Below are 16,374 nucleotides of genomic sequence, written 5' to 3'. Positions count from 1 at the left end.
TGGACGAGCGACCAATAAAACAACATGTATTATGGGGTTGAATGCTTTTTGCTATTCACAAAATAAAACAAAAGCAGTCATGCAAATATCTGAATTTTCACAGCACAGCAAAATCAGTTGCACCATTCAATTCCGCTCTTCCAGACGGGGAGAATTCAATCACATTCATTCGATGCGACGTTTCTTATGGGATTTAATGAGCGACAACATGTTGACCCCAAACCGAGAGGATTCTGGGATTTTTGTGGTTTTTTGGTAATAACTCTGGAAGGAAACGTCGCAGACCCATCAAGGTGGTACTCGTACTGCTCGCCTGGTCGAGAGGAATCCAAATATATGAATGGTTAAGCTATGTGATATGAAATGGACGAGCGACCAATAAAACAGCATGTATTATGGGGTTGACTGCTTTTTGCTATTCACAAAATAAAACAAAAGCAGTCATGCAAATATCTGAATTTTCACAGCACAGCAAAATCAGTTGCACCATTCAATTCCGCTCGTCCAGACGGGGAGAATTCAATCACATTCATTCGATGCGACGTTTCTTATGGGATTTAATGAGCGACAACATTTTGAGCCCAAACCGAGAGGATTCTGGGATGTTTGTGTTTTTTTGCTAATAACTCTGGAAGGAAACGTCGCATACCCATCAAGGTGGTACTCGTACTGCTCGTCTCGTCGAAAGGAATCCAAATATATGAATGGTTAAGCTATGGGATATGAAATGGACGAGCGACCAATAAAACAGCATGTATTATGGGGTTGAATGCTTTTTGCTATTCACAAAATAAAACAAAAGCAGTCATGCAAATATCTGAATTTTCACAGCACAGCAAAATCAGTTGTACCATTCAATTCCGCTCTTCCAGACGGGGAGAATTCAATCACATTCATTCGATGCGACGTTTCTTATGGGATTTAATGAGCGACAACATTTTGACCCCAAACAGAGAGGATTCTGGGATGTTTGTGTTTTTTTGGTAATAACTCTGGAAGAAAACGTCGCAGACCCATCAAGGTGGTACTCGTACTGCTCGCCTTATCGAGAGGAATCCAAATATATGAGTTGTTAAACTATGGGATATGAAATGGACGAGCGACCAATAAAACAACATGTATTATGGGGTTGAATGCTTTTTGCTATTCACAAAATAAAACAAAAGCAGTCATGCAAATATCTGAATTTTCACAGCACAGCAAAATCAGTTGCACCATTCAATTCCGCTCGTCCAGACGGGGAGAATTCAATCACATTCATTCGATGCGACGTTTCTTATGGGATTTAATGAGCGACAACATTTTGACCCCAAACCGAGAGGATTCTGGGATGTTTGTGGTTTTTTGGTAATAACTCTGGAAGGAAACGTCGCAGACCCACCAAGGTGGTACTCGTACTGCTCGCCTCGTCGAGAGGAATCCAAATATATGAATGCTTAAGCTATGGGATATGAAATGGACGAGCGACCAATAAAACAACATGTATTATGGGGTTGAATGTTTTTGATATTCACAAAATAAAACAAAAGCAGTCATGCAAATATCTGAATTTTCACAGCACAGCAAAATCAGTTGCACCATTCAATTCCGCTCGTCCAGACGGGGAGAATTCAATCACATTCATTCGATGCGACGTTTCTTATGGGATTTAATGAGCGACAACATTTTGACCCCAAACCGAGAGGATTCTGGGATGTTTGTGGTTTTTTGGTAATAACTCTGGAAGGAAACGTCGCAGCCCCATCAAGGTGGTACTCGTACTGCTCGCCTCGTCGAGAGGAATCCAAATATATGAATGGTTAAGCTATGTGATATGAAATGGACGAGCGACCAATAAAACAGCATGTATTATGGGGTTGAATGCTTTTTGCTATTCACAAAATAAAACAAAAGCAGTCATGCAAATATCTGAATTTTCACAGCACAGCAAAATCAGTTGCACCTTTCAATTCCGCTCGTCCAGACGGGGAGAATTCAATCACATTCATTCGATGCGACGTTTCTTATGGGATTTAATGAGCGACAACATTTTGAGCCCAAACCGAGAGGATTCTGGGATGTTTGTGTTTTTTTGGTAATAACTCTGGAAGGAAACGTCGCAGACCCATCAAGGTGGTAGTCGTACTGCTCGCCTCGTCGAGAGGAATCCAAATATATGAATGCTTAAGCTATGGGATATGAAATGGACGAGCGACCAATAAAACAACATGTATTATGGGGTTGAATGCTTTTTGCTATTCACAAAATAAAACAAAAGCAGTCATGCAAATATCTGAATTTTCACAGCACAGCAAAATCAGTTGCACCATTCAATTCCGCTCTTCCAGACGGGGAGAATTCAATCACATTCATTCGATGCGACGTTTCTTATGGGATTTAATGAGCGACAACATTTTGACCCCAAACCGAGAGGATTCTGGGATTTTTGTGTTTTTTTGGTAATAACTCTGGAAGGAAACGTCGCAGACCCATCAAGGTGGTACTCGTACTGCTTGCCTAGTCGAGAGGAATCCAAATATATGAATGGTTAAGCTATGGGATATGAAATGGACGAGCGACCAATAAAACAACATGTATTATGGGGTTGAATGCTTTTTGCTATTCACAAAATAAAACAAAAGCAGTCATGCAAATATCTGAATTTTCACAGCACAGCAAAATCAGTTGCACCATTCAATTCCGCTCGTCCAGACGGGGAGAATTCAATCACATTCATTCGATGCGACGTTTCTTATGGGATTTAATGAGCGACAACATTTTGACCCCAAACCGAGAGGATTCTGGGATGTTTGTGTATTTTTGGTAATAACTCTGGAAGGAAACGTCGCAGACCCATCAAGGTGGTACTCGTACTGCTCGCCTCGTCGAGAGGAATCCAAATATATGAATGCTTATGCTATGGGATATGAAATGGACGAGCGACCAATAAAACAACATGTATTATGGGGTTGAATGCTTTTTGCTATTCACAAAATAAAACAAAAGCAGTCATGCAAATATCTGAATTTTTACAGCACAGCAAAATCAGTTGGACCATTCAATTCCGCTCTTCCAGACGGGGAGAATTCAATCACATTCATTCGATGCGACGTTTCTTATGGGATTTAATGAGCGACAACATTTTGACCCCAAACCGAGAGGATTCTGGGATTTTTGTGGTTTTTTGGTAATAACTCTGGAAGGAAACGTCGCAGACCCATCAAGGTGGTACTCGTACTGCTCGCCTCGTCGAGAGGAATCCAAATATATGAATGGTTAAGCTATGTGATATGAAATGGACGAGCGACCAATAAAACAGCATGTATTATGGGGTTGAATGCTTTTTGCTATTCACAAAATAAAACAAAAGCAGTCATGCAAATATCTGAATTTTCACAGCACAGCAAAATCAGTTGCACCATTCAATTCCGCTCGTCCAGACGGGGAGAATTCAATCACATTCATTCGATGCGACGTTTCTTATGGGATTTAATGAGCGACAACATTTTGAGCCCAAACCGAGAGGATTCTGGGATGTTTGTGTTTTTTGGTAATAACTCTGGAAGGAAACGTCGCATACCCATCAAGGTGGTACTCGTACTGCTCGCCTCGTCGAAAGGAATCCAAATATATGAATGGTTAAGCTATGGGATATGAAATGGACGAGCGACCAATAAAACAACATGTATTATGGGGTTGAATGCTTTTTGCTATTCACAAAATAAAACAAAAGCAGTCATGCAAATATCTGAATTTTCACAGCACAGCAAAATCAGTTGCACCATTCAATTCCGCTCGTCCAGACGGGGAGAATTCAATCACATTCATTCGATGCGACGTTTCTTATGGGATTTAATGAGCGACAACATTTTGACCCCAAACCGAGAGGATTCTCGGATGTTTGTGTTTTTTTGGTAATAACTCTGGAAGGAAACGTCGCAGACACATCAAGGTGGTATTCGTACTACTCGCCTCGTCGAGAGGAATCCAAATATATGAATGGTTAAGCTATGTGATATGAAATGGACGAGCGACCAATAAAACAGCATGTATTATGGGGTTGAATGCTTTTTGCTATTCACAAAATAAAACAAAAGCAGTCATGCAAATATCTGAATTTTCACAGCACAGCAAAATCAGTTGCACCATTCAATTCCGCTCGTCCAGACGGGGAGAATTCAATCACATTCATTCGATGCGACGTTTCTTATGGGATTTAATGAGCGACAACATTTTGAGCCCAAACCGAGAGGATTCTGGGATGTTTGTGTTTTTTTGGTAATAACTCTGGAAGGAAACGTCGCATACCCATCAAGGTGGTACTCGTACTGCTCGCCTCGTCGAAAGGAATCCAAATATATGAATGGTTAAGCTATGGGATATGAAATGGCTGAGCGACCAATAAAACAGCATGTATTATGGGGTTGAATGCTTTTTGCTATTCACAAAATAAAACAAAAGCAGTCATGCAAATATCTGAATTTTCACAGCACAGCAAAATCAGTTGGACCATTCAATTCCGCTCTTCCAGACGGGGAGAATTCAATCACATTCATTCGATGCGACGTTTCTTATGGGATTTAATGAGCGACAACATTTTGACCCCAAACCGAGAGGATTCTCGGATGTTTGTGTTTTTTTGGTAATAACTCTGGAAGGAAACGTCGCAGACACATCAAGGTGGTATTCGTACTACTCGCCTCGTCGAGAGGAATCCAAATATATGAATGGTTAAGCTATGTGATATGAAATGGACGAGCGACCAATAAAACAGCATGTATTATGGGGTTGAATGCTTTTTGCTATTCACAAAATAAAACAAAAGCAGTCATGCAAATATCTGAATTTTCACAGCACAGCAAAATCAGTTGCACCATTCAATTCCGCTCGTCCAGACGGGGAGAATTCAATCACATTCATTCGATGCGACGTTTCTTATGGGATTTAATGAGCGACAACATTTTGAGCCCAAACCGAGAGGATTCTGGGATGTTTGTGTTTTTTTGGTAATAACTCTGGAAGGAAACGTCGCATACCCATCAAGGTGGTACTCGTACTGCTCGCCTCGTCGAAAGGAATCCAAATATATGAATGGTTAAGCTATGGGATATGAAATGGCTGAGCGACCAATAAAACAGCATGTATTATGGGGTTGAATGCTTTTTGCTATTCACAAAATAAAACAAAAGCAGTCATGCAAATATCTGAATTTTCACAGCACAGCAAAATCAGTTGCACCATTCAATTCCGCTCGTCCAGACGGGGAGAATTCAATCACATTCATTCGATGCGACGTTTCTTATGGGATTTAATGAGCGACAACATTTTGACCCCAAACCGAGAGGATTCTGGGATGTTTGTGTATTTTTGGTAATAACTCTGGAAGGAAACGTCGCAGACCCATCAAGGTGGTACTCGTACTGCTCGCCTCGTCGAGAGGAATCCAAATATATGAATGCTTAAGCTATGGGATATGAAATGGACGAGCGACCAATAAAACAACATGTATTATGGGGTTGAATGCTTTTTGCTATTCACAAAATAAAACAAAAGCAGTCATGCAAATATCTGAATTTTCACAGCACAGCAAAATCAGTTGCACCATTCAATTCAGCTCTTCCAGACGGGGAGAATTCAATCACATTCATTCGATGCGACGTTTCTTATGGGATTTAATGAGCGACAACATTTTGACCCCAAACCGAGAGGATTCTGGGATTTTTGTGGTTTTTTGGTAATAACTCTGGAAGGAAACGTCGCAGACCCATCAAGGTGGTACTCGTACTGCTCGCCTCGTCGAGAGGAATCCAAATATATGAATGGTTAAGCTATGTGATATGAAATGGACGAGCGACCAATAAAACAGCATGTATTATGGGGTTGACTGCTTTTTGCTATTCACAAAATAAAACAAAAGCAGTCATGCAAATATCTGAATTTTCATAGCACAGCAAAATCAGTTGCACCATTCAATTCCGCTCGTCCAGACGGGGAGAATTCAATCACATTCATTCGATGCGACGTTTCTTATGGGATTTAATGAGCGACAACATTTTGAGCCCAAACCGAGAGGATTCTGGGATGTTTGTGTTTTTTTGGTAATAACTCTGGAAGGAAACGTCGCATACCCATCAAGGTGGTACTCGTACTGCTCGTCTCGTCGAAAGGAATCCAAATATATGAATGGTTAAGCTATGGGATATGAAATGGACGAGCGACCAATAAAACAGCATGTATTATGGGGTTGAATGCTTTTTGCTATTCACAAAATAAAACAAAAGCAGTCATGCAAATATCTGAATTTTCACAGCACAGCAAAATCAGTTGCACCATTCAATTCCGCTCGTCCAGACGGGGAGAATTCAATCACATTCATTCGATGCGACGTTTCTTATGGGATTTAATGAGCGACAACATTTTGACCCCAAACCGAGAGGATTCTGGGATGTTTGTGTATTTTTGGTAATAACTCTGGAAGGAAACGTCGCAGACCCATCAAGGTGGTACTCGTACTGCTCGCCTCGTCGAGAGGAATCCAAATATATGAATGCTTAAGCTATGGGATATGAAATGGACGAGCGACCAATAAAACAACATGTATTATGGGGTTGAATGCTTTTTGCTATTCACAAAATAAAACAAAAGCAGTCATGCAAATATCTGAATTTTCACAGCACAGCAAAATCAGTTGCACCATTCAATTCCGCTCGTCCAGACGGGGAGAATTCAATCACATTCATTCGATGCGACGTTTCTTATGGGATTTAATGAGCGACAACATTTTGACCCCAAACCGAGAGGATTCTCGGATGTTTGTGTTTTTTTGGTAATAACTCTGGAAGGAAACGTCGCAGACACATCAAGGTGGTATTCGTACTACTCGCCTCGTCGAGAGGAATCCAAATATATGAATGGTTAAGCTATGTGATATGAAATGGACGAGCGACCAATAAAACAGCATGTATTATGGGGTTGAATGCTTTTTGCTATTCACAAAATAAAACAAAAGCAGTCATGCAAATATCTGAATTTTCACAGCACAGCAAAATCAGTTGCACCATTCAATTCCGCTCGTCCAGACGGGGAGAATTCAATCACATTCATTCGATGCGACGTTTCTTATGGGATTTAATGAGCGACAACATTTTGAGCCCAAACCGAGAGGATTCTGGGATGTTTGTGTTTTTTTGGTAATAACTCTGGAAGGAAACGTCGCATACCCATCAAGGTGGTACTCGTACTGCTCGCCTCGTCGAAAGGAATCCAAATATATGAATGGTTAAGCTATGGGATATGAAATGGCTGAGCGACCAATAAAACAGCATGTATTATGGGGTTGAATGCTTTTTGCTATTCACAAAATAAAACAAAAGCAGTCATGCAAATATCTGAATTTTCACAGCACAGCAAAATCAGTTGCACCATTCAATTCCGCTCGTCCAGACGGGGAGAATTCAATCACATTCATTCGATGCGACGTTTCTTATGGGATTTAATGAGCGACAACATTTTGACCCCAAACCGAGAGGATTCTGGGATGTTTGTGTATTTTTGGTAATAACTCTGGAAGGAAACGTCGCAGACCCATCAAGGTGGTACTCGTACTGCTCGCCTCGTCGAGAGGAATCCAAATATATGAATGCTTAAGCTATGGGATATGAAATGGACGAGCGACCAATAAAACAACATGTATTATGGGGTTGAATGCTTTTTGCTATTCACAAAATAAAACAAAAGCAGTCATGCAAATATCTGAATTTTCACAGCACAGCAAAATCAGTTGCACCATTCAATTCAGCTCTTCCAGACGGGGAGAATTCAATCACATTCATTCGATGCGACGTTTCTTATGGGATTTAATGAGCGACAACATTTTGACCCCAAACCGAGAGGATTCTGGGATTTTTGTGGTTTTTTGGTAATAACTCTGGAAGGAAACGTCGCAGACCCATCAAGGTGGTACTCGTACTGCTCGCCTCGTCGAGAGGAATCCAAATATATGAATGGTTAAGCTATGTGATATGAAATGGACGAGCGACCAATAAAACAGCATGTATTATGGGGTTGACTGCTTTTTGCTATTCACAAAATAAAACAAAAGCAGTCATGCAAATATCTGAATTTTCATAGCACAGCAAAATCAGTTGCACCATTCAATTCCGCTCGTCCAGACGGGGAGAATTCAATCACATTCATTCGATGCGACGTTTCTTATGGGATTTAATGAGCGACAACATTTTGAGCCCAAACCGAGAGGATTCTGGGATGTTTGTGTTTTTTTGGTAATAACTCTGGAAGGAAACGTCGCATACCCATCAAGGTGGTACTCGTACTGCTCGTCTCGTCGAAAGGAATCCAAATATATGAATGGTTAAGCTATGGGATATGAAATGGACGAGCGACCAATAAAACAGCATGTATTATGGGGTTGAATGCTTTTTGCTATTCACAAAATAAAACAAAAGCAGTCATGCAAATATCTGAATTTTCACAGCACAGCAAAATCAGTTGCACCATTCAATTCCGCTCGTCCAGACGGGGAGAATTCAATCACATTCATTCGATGCGACGTTTCTTATGGGATTTAATGAGCGACAACATTTTGACCCCAAACCGAGAGGATTCTGGGATGTTTGTGTATTTTTGGTAATAACTCTGGAAGGAAACGTCGCAGACCCATCAAGGTGGTACTCGTACTGCTCGCCTCGTCGAGAGGAATCCAAATATATGAATGCTTAAGCTATGGGATATGAAATGGACGAGCGACCAATAAAACAACATGTATTATGGGGTTGAATGCTTTTTGCTATTCACAAAATAAAACAAAAGCAGTCATGCAAATATCTGAATTTTCACAGCACAGCAAAATCAGTTGCACCATTCAATTCCGCTCTTCCAGACGGGGAGAATTCAATCACATTCATTCGATGCGACGTTTCTTATGGGATTTAATGAGCGACAACATTTTGACCCCAAACCGAGAGGATTCTGGGATTTTTGTGGTTTTTTGGTAATAACTCTGGAAGGAAACGTCGCAGACCCATCAAGGTGGTACTCGTACTGCTCGCCTCGTCGAGAGGAATCCAAATATATGAATGGTTAAGCTATGTGATATGAAATGGACGAGCGACCAATAAAACAGCATGTATTATGGGGTTGACTGCTTTTTGCTATTCACAAAATAAAACAAAAGCAGTCATGCAAATATCTGAATTTTCATAGCACAGCAAAATCAGTTGCACCATTCAATTCCGCTCGTCCAGACGGGGAGAATTCAATCACATTCATTCGATGCGACGTTTCTTATGGGATTTAATGAGCGACAACATTTTGAGCCCAAACCGAGAGGATTCTGGGATGTTTGTGTTTTTTTGGTAATAACTCTGGAAGGAAACGTCGCATACCCATCAAGGTGGTACTCGTACTGCTCGTCTCGTCGAAAGGAATCCAAATATATGAATGGTTAAGCTATGGGATATGAAATGGACGAGCGACCAATAAAACAGCATGTATTATGGGGTTGAATGCTTTTTGCTATTCACAAAATAAAACAAAAGCAGTCATGCAAATATCTGAATTTTCACAGCACAGCAAAATCAGTTGCACCATTCAATTCCGCTCGTCCAGACGGGGAGAATTCAATCACATTCATTCGATGCGACGTTTCTTATGGGATTTAATGAGCGACAACATTTTGACCCCAAACCGAGAGGATTCTGGGATGTTTGTGTATTTTTGGTAATAACTCTGGAAGGAAACGTCGCAGACCCATCAAGGTGGTACTCGTACTGCTCGCCTCGTCGAGAGGAATCCAAATATATGAATGCTTAAGCTATGGGATATGAAATGGACGAGCGACCAATAAAACAACATGTATTATGGGGTTGAATGCTTTTTGCTATTCACAAAATAAAACAAAAGCAGTCATGCAAATATCTGAATTTTCACAGCACAGCAAAATCAGTTGCACCATTCAATTCAGCTCTTCCAGACGGGGAGAATTCAATCACATTCATTCGATGCGACGTTTCTTATGGGATTTAATGAGCGACAACATTTTGACCCCAAACCGAGAGGATTCTGGGATTTTTGTGGTTTTTTGGTAATAACTCTGGAAGGAAACGTCGCAGACCCATCAAGGTGGTACTCGTACTGCTCGCCTCGTCGAGAGGAATCCAAATATATGAATGGTTAAGCTATGTGATATGAAATGGACGAGCGACCAATAAAACAGCATGTATTATGGGGTTGACTGCTTTTTGCTATTCACAAAATAAAACAAAAGCAGTCATGCAAATATCTGAATTTTCATAGCACAGCAAAATCAGTTGCACCATTCAATTCCGCTCGTCCAGACGGGGAGAATTCAATCACATTCATTCGATGCGACGTTTCTTATGGGATTTAATGAGCGACAACATTTTGAGCCCAAACCGAGAGGATTCTGGGATGTTTGTGTTTTTTTGGTAATAACTCTGGAAGGAAACGTCGCATACCCATCAAGGTGGTACTCGTACTGCTCGTCTCGTCGAAAGGAATCCAAATATATGAATGGTTAAGCTATGGGATATGAAATGGACGAGCGACCAATAAAACAGCATGTATTATGGGGTTGAATGCTTTTTGCTATTCACAAAATAAAACAAAAGCAGTCATGCAAATATCTGAATTTTCACAGCACAGCAAAATCAGTTGCACCATTCAATTCCGCTCGTCCAGACGGGGAGAATTCAATCACATTCATTCGATGCGACGTTTCTTATGGGATTTAATGAGCGACAACATTTTGACCCCAAACCGAGAGGATTCTGGGATGTTTGTGTATTTTTGGTAATAACTCTGGAAGGAAACGTCGCAGACCCATCAAGGTGGTACTCGTACTGCTCGCCTCGTCGAGAGGAATCCAAATATATGAATGCTTAAGCTATGGGATATGAAATGGACGAGCGACCAATAAAACAACATGTATTATGGGGTTGAATGCTTTTTGCTATTCACAAAATAAAACAAAAGCAGTCATGCAAATATCTGAATTTTCACAGCACAGCAAAATCAGTTGCACCATTCAATTCCGCTCGTCCAGACGGGGAGAATTCAATCACATTCATTCGATGCGACGTTTCTTATGGGATTTAATGAGCGACAACATTTTGACCCCAAACCGAGAGGATTCTCGGATGTTTGTGTTTTTTTGGTAATAACTCTGGAAGGAAACGTCGCAGACACATCAAGGTGGTATTCGTACTACTCGCCTCGTCGAGAGGAATCCAAATATATGAATGGTTAAGCTATGTGATATGAAATGGACGAGCGACCAATAAAACAGCATGTATTATGGGGTTGAATGCTTTTTGCTATTCACAAAATAAAACAAAAGCAGTCATGCAAATATCTGAATTTTCACAGCACAGCAAAATCAGTTGCACCATTCAATTCCGCTCGTCCAGACGGGGAGAATTCAATCACATTCATTCGATGCGACGTTTCTTATGGGATTTAATGAGCGACAACATTTTGAGCCCAAACCGAGAGGATTCTGGGATGTTTGTGTTTTTTTGGTAATAACTCTGGAAGGAAACGTCGCATACCCATCAAGGTGGTACTCGTACTGCTCGCCTCGTCGAAAGGAATCCAAATATATGAATGGTTAAGCTATGGGATATGAAATGGCTGAGCGACCAATAAAACAGCATGTATTATGGGGTTGAATGCTTTTTGCTATTCACAAAATAAAACAAAAGCAGTCATGCAAATATCTGAATTTTCACAGCACAGCAAAATCAGTTGCACCATTCAATTCCGCTCGTCCAGACGGGGAGAATTCAATCACATTCATTCGATGCGACGTTTCTTATGGGATTTAATGAGCGACAACATTTTGACCCCAAACCGAGAGGATTCTGGGATGTTTGTGTATTTTTGGTAATAACTCTGGAAGGAAACGTCGCAGACCCATCAAGGTGGTACTCGTACTGCTCGCCTCGTCGAGAGGAATCCAAATATATGAATGCTTAAGCTATGGGATATGAAATGGACGAGCGACCAATAAAACAACATGTATTATGGGGTTGAATGCTTTTTGCTATTCACAAAATAAAACAAAAGCAGTCATGCAAATATCTGAATTTTCACAGCACAGCAAAATCAGTTGCACCATTCAATTCAGCTCTTCCAGACGGGGAGAATTCAATCACATTCATTCGATGCGACGTTTCTTATGGGATTTAATGAGCGACAACATTTTGACCCCAAACCGAGAGGATTCTGGGATTTTTGTGGTTTTTTGGTAATAACTCTGGAAGGAAACGTCGCAGACCCATCAAGGTGGTACTCGTACTGCTCGCCTCGTCGAGAGGAATCCAAATATATGAATGGTTAAGCTATGTGATATGAAATGGACGAGCGACCAATAAAACAGCATGTATTATGGGGTTGACTGCTTTTTGCTATTCACAAAATAAAACAAAAGCAGTCATGCAAATATCTGAATTTTCATAGCACAGCAAAATCAGTTGCACCATTCAATTCCGCTCGTCCAGACGGGGAGAATTCAATCACATTCATTCGATGCGACGTTTCTTATGGGATTTAATGAGCGACAACATTTTGAGCCCAAACCGAGAGGATTCTGGGATGTTTGTGTTTTTTTGGTAATAACTCTGGAAGGAAACGTCGCATACCCATCAAGGTGGTACTCGTACTGCTCGTCTCGTCGAAAGGAATCCAAATATATGAATGGTTAAGCTATGGGATATGAAATGGACGAGCGACCAATAAAACAGCATGTATTATGGGGTTGAATGCTTTTTGCTATTCACAAAATAAAACAAAAGCAGTCATGCAAATATCTGAATTTTCACAGCACAGCAAAATCAGTTGCACCATTCAATTCCGCTCGTCCAGACGGGGAGAATTCAATCACATTCATTCGATGCGACGTTTCTTATGGGATTTAATGAGCGACAACATTTTGACCCCAAACCGAGAGGATTCTGGGATGTTTGTGTATTTTTGGTAATAACTCTGGAAGGAAACGTCGCAGACCCATCAAGGTGGTACTCGTACTGCTCGCCTCGTCGAGAGGAATCCAAATATATGAATGCTTAAGCTATGGGATATGAAATGGACGAGCGACCAATAAAACAACATGTATTATGGGGTTGAATGCTTTTTGCTATTCACAAAATAAAACAAAAGCAGTCATGCAAATATCTGAATTTTCACAGCACAGCAAAATCAGTTGCACCATTCAATTCCGCTCTTCCAGACGGGGAGAATTCAATCACATTCATTCGATGCGACGTTTCTTATGGGATTTAATGAGCGACAACATTTTGACCCCAAACCGAGAGGATTCTGGGATTTTTGTGGTTTTTTGGTAATAACTCTGGAAGGAAACGTCGCAGACCCATCAAGGTGGTACTCGTACTGCTCGCCTCGTCGAGAGGAATCCAAATATATGAATGGTTAAGCTATGTGATATGAAATGGACGAGCGACCAATAAAACAGCATGTATTATGGGGTTGACTGCTTTTTGCTATTCACAAAATAAAACAAAAGCAGTCATGCAAATATCTGAATTTTCATAGCACAGCAAAATCAGTTGCACCATTCAATTCCGCTCGTCCAGACGGGGAGAATTCAATCACATTCATTCGATGCGACGTTTCTTATGGGATTTAATGAGCGACAACATTTTGAGCCCAAACCGAGAGGATTCTGGGATGTTTGTGTTTTTTTGGTAATAACTCTGGAAGGAAACGTCGCATACCCATCAAGGTGGTACTCGTACTGCTCGTCTCGTCGAAAGGAATCCAAATATATGAATGGTTAAGCTATGGGATATGAAATGGACGAGCGACCAATAAAACAGCATGTATTATGGGGTTGAATGCTTTTTGCTATTCACAAAATAAAACAAAAGCAGTCATGCAAATATCTGAATTTTCACAGCACAGCAAAATCAGTTGCACCATTCAATTCCGCTCGTCCAGACGGGGAGAATTCAATCACATTCATTCGATGCGACGTTTCTTATGGGATTTAATGAGCGACAACATTTTGACCCCAAACCGAGAGGATTCTGGGATGTTTGTGTATTTTTGGTAATAACTCTGGAAGGAAACGTCGCAGACCCATCAAGGTGGTACTCGTACTGCTCGCCTCGTCGAGAGGAATCCAAATATATGAATGCTTAAGCTATGGGATATGAAATGGACGAGCGACCAATAAAACAACATGTATTATGGGGTTGAATGCTTTTTGCTATTCACAAAATAAAACAAAAGCAGTCATGCAAATATCTGAATTTTCACAGCACAGCAAAATCAGTTGCACCATTCAATTCCGCTCTTCCAGACGGGGAGAATTCAATCACATTCATTCGATGCGACGTTTCTTATGGGATTTAATGAGCGACAACATGTTGACCCCAAACCGAGAGGATTCTGGGATTTTTGTGGTTTTTTGGTAATAACTCTGGAAGGAAACGTCGCAGACCCATCAAGGTGGTACTCGTACTGCTCGCCTGGTCGAGAGGAATCCAAATATATGAATGGTTAAGCTATGTGATATGAAATGGACGAGCGACCAATAAAACAGCATGTATTATGGGGTTGACTGCTTTTTGCTATTCACAAAATAAAACAAAAGCAGTCATGCAAATATCTGAATTTTCACAGCACAGCAAAATCAGTTGCACCATTCAATTCCGCTCGTCCAGACGGGGAGAATTCAATCACATTCATTCGATGCGACGTTTCTTATGGGATTTAATGAGCGACAACATTTTGAGCCCAAACCGAGAGGATTCTGGGATGTTTGTGTTTTTTTGGTAATAACTCTGGAAGGAAACGTCGCATACCCATCAAGGTGGTACTCGTACTGCTCGTCTCGTCGAAAGGAATCCAAATATATGAATGGTTAAGCTATGGGATATGAAATGGACGAGCGACCAATAAAAAAGCATGTATTATGGGGTTGAATGCTTTTTGCTATTCACAAAATAAAACAAAAGCAGTCATGCAAATATCTGAATTTTCACAGCACAGCAAAATCAGTTGTACCATTCAATTCCGCTCTTCCAGACGGGGAGAATTCAATCACATTCATTCGATGCGACGTTTCTTATGGGATTTAATGAGCGACAACATTTTGACCCCAAACCGAGAGGATTCTGGGATGTTTGTGTTTTTTTGGTAATAACTCTGGAAGAAAACGTCGCAGACCCATCAAGGTGGTACTCGTACTGCTCGCCTTATCGAGAGGAATCCAAATATATGAGTTGTTAAACTATGGGATATGAAATGGACGAGCGACCAATAAAACAACATGTATTATGGGGTTGAATGCTTTTTGCTATTCACAAAATAAAACAAAAGCAGTCATGCAAATATCTGAATTTTCACAGCACAGCAAAATCAGTTGCACCATTCAATTCCGCTCGTCCAGACGGGGAGAATTCAATCACATTCATTCGATGCGACGTTTCTTATGGGATTTAATGAGCGACAACATTTTGACCCCAAACCGAGAGGATTCTGGGATGTTTGTGGTTTTTTGGTAATAACTCTGGAAGGAAACGTCGCAGACCCATCAAGGTGGTACTCGTACTGCTCGACTCGTCGAGAGGAATCCAAATATATGAATGCTTAAGCTATGGGATATGAAATGGACGAGCGACCAATAAAACAACATGTATTATGGGGTTGAATGTTTTTGATATTCACAAAATAAAACAAAAGCAGTCATGCAAATATCTGAATTTTCACAGCACAGCAAAATCAGTTGCACCATTCAATTCCGCTCGTCCAGACGGGGAGAATTCAATCACATTCATTCGATGCGACGTTTCTTATGGGATTTAATGAGCGACAACATTTTGACCCCAAACCGAGAGGATTCTGGGATGTTTGTGTTTTTTTGGTAATAACTCTGGAAGGAAACGTCGCAGACCCATCAAGGTGGTAGTCGTACTGCTCGCCACGTCGAGAGGAATCCAAATATATGAATGCTTAAGCTATGGGATATTAAATGGACGAGCGACCAATAAAACAACATGTATTATGGGGTTGAATGCTTTTTGCTATTCACAAAATAAAACAAAAGCAGTCATGCAAATATCTGAATTTTCACAGCACAGCAAAATCAGTTGCACCATTCAATTCCGCTCTTCCAGACGGGGAGAATTCAATCACATTCATTCGATGCGACGTTTCTTATGGGATTTAATGAGCGACAACATTTTGACCCCAAACCGAGAGGATTCTGGGATTTTTGTGTTTTTTGGGTAATAACTCTGGAAGGAAACGTCGCAGACCCATCAAGGTGGTACTCGTACTGCTTGCCTAGTCGAGAGGAATCCAAATATATGAATGGTTAAGCTATGGGATATG

This window comes from Petromyzon marinus, chromosome 22 (genome assembly GCF_048934315.1).
Source record: "Petromyzon marinus isolate PM22_M1 ecotype Great Lakes invasive population chromosome 22, UKy_Petmar_22M1.pri1.0, whole genome shotgun sequence".
Taxonomy (NCBI): Eukaryota; Metazoa; Chordata; class Hyperoartia; order Petromyzontiformes; family Petromyzontidae; genus Petromyzon; species Petromyzon marinus.
The sequence above is the reverse complement of the archived record's forward strand: the minus strand, read 5'-3'. Positions refer to the sequence as shown.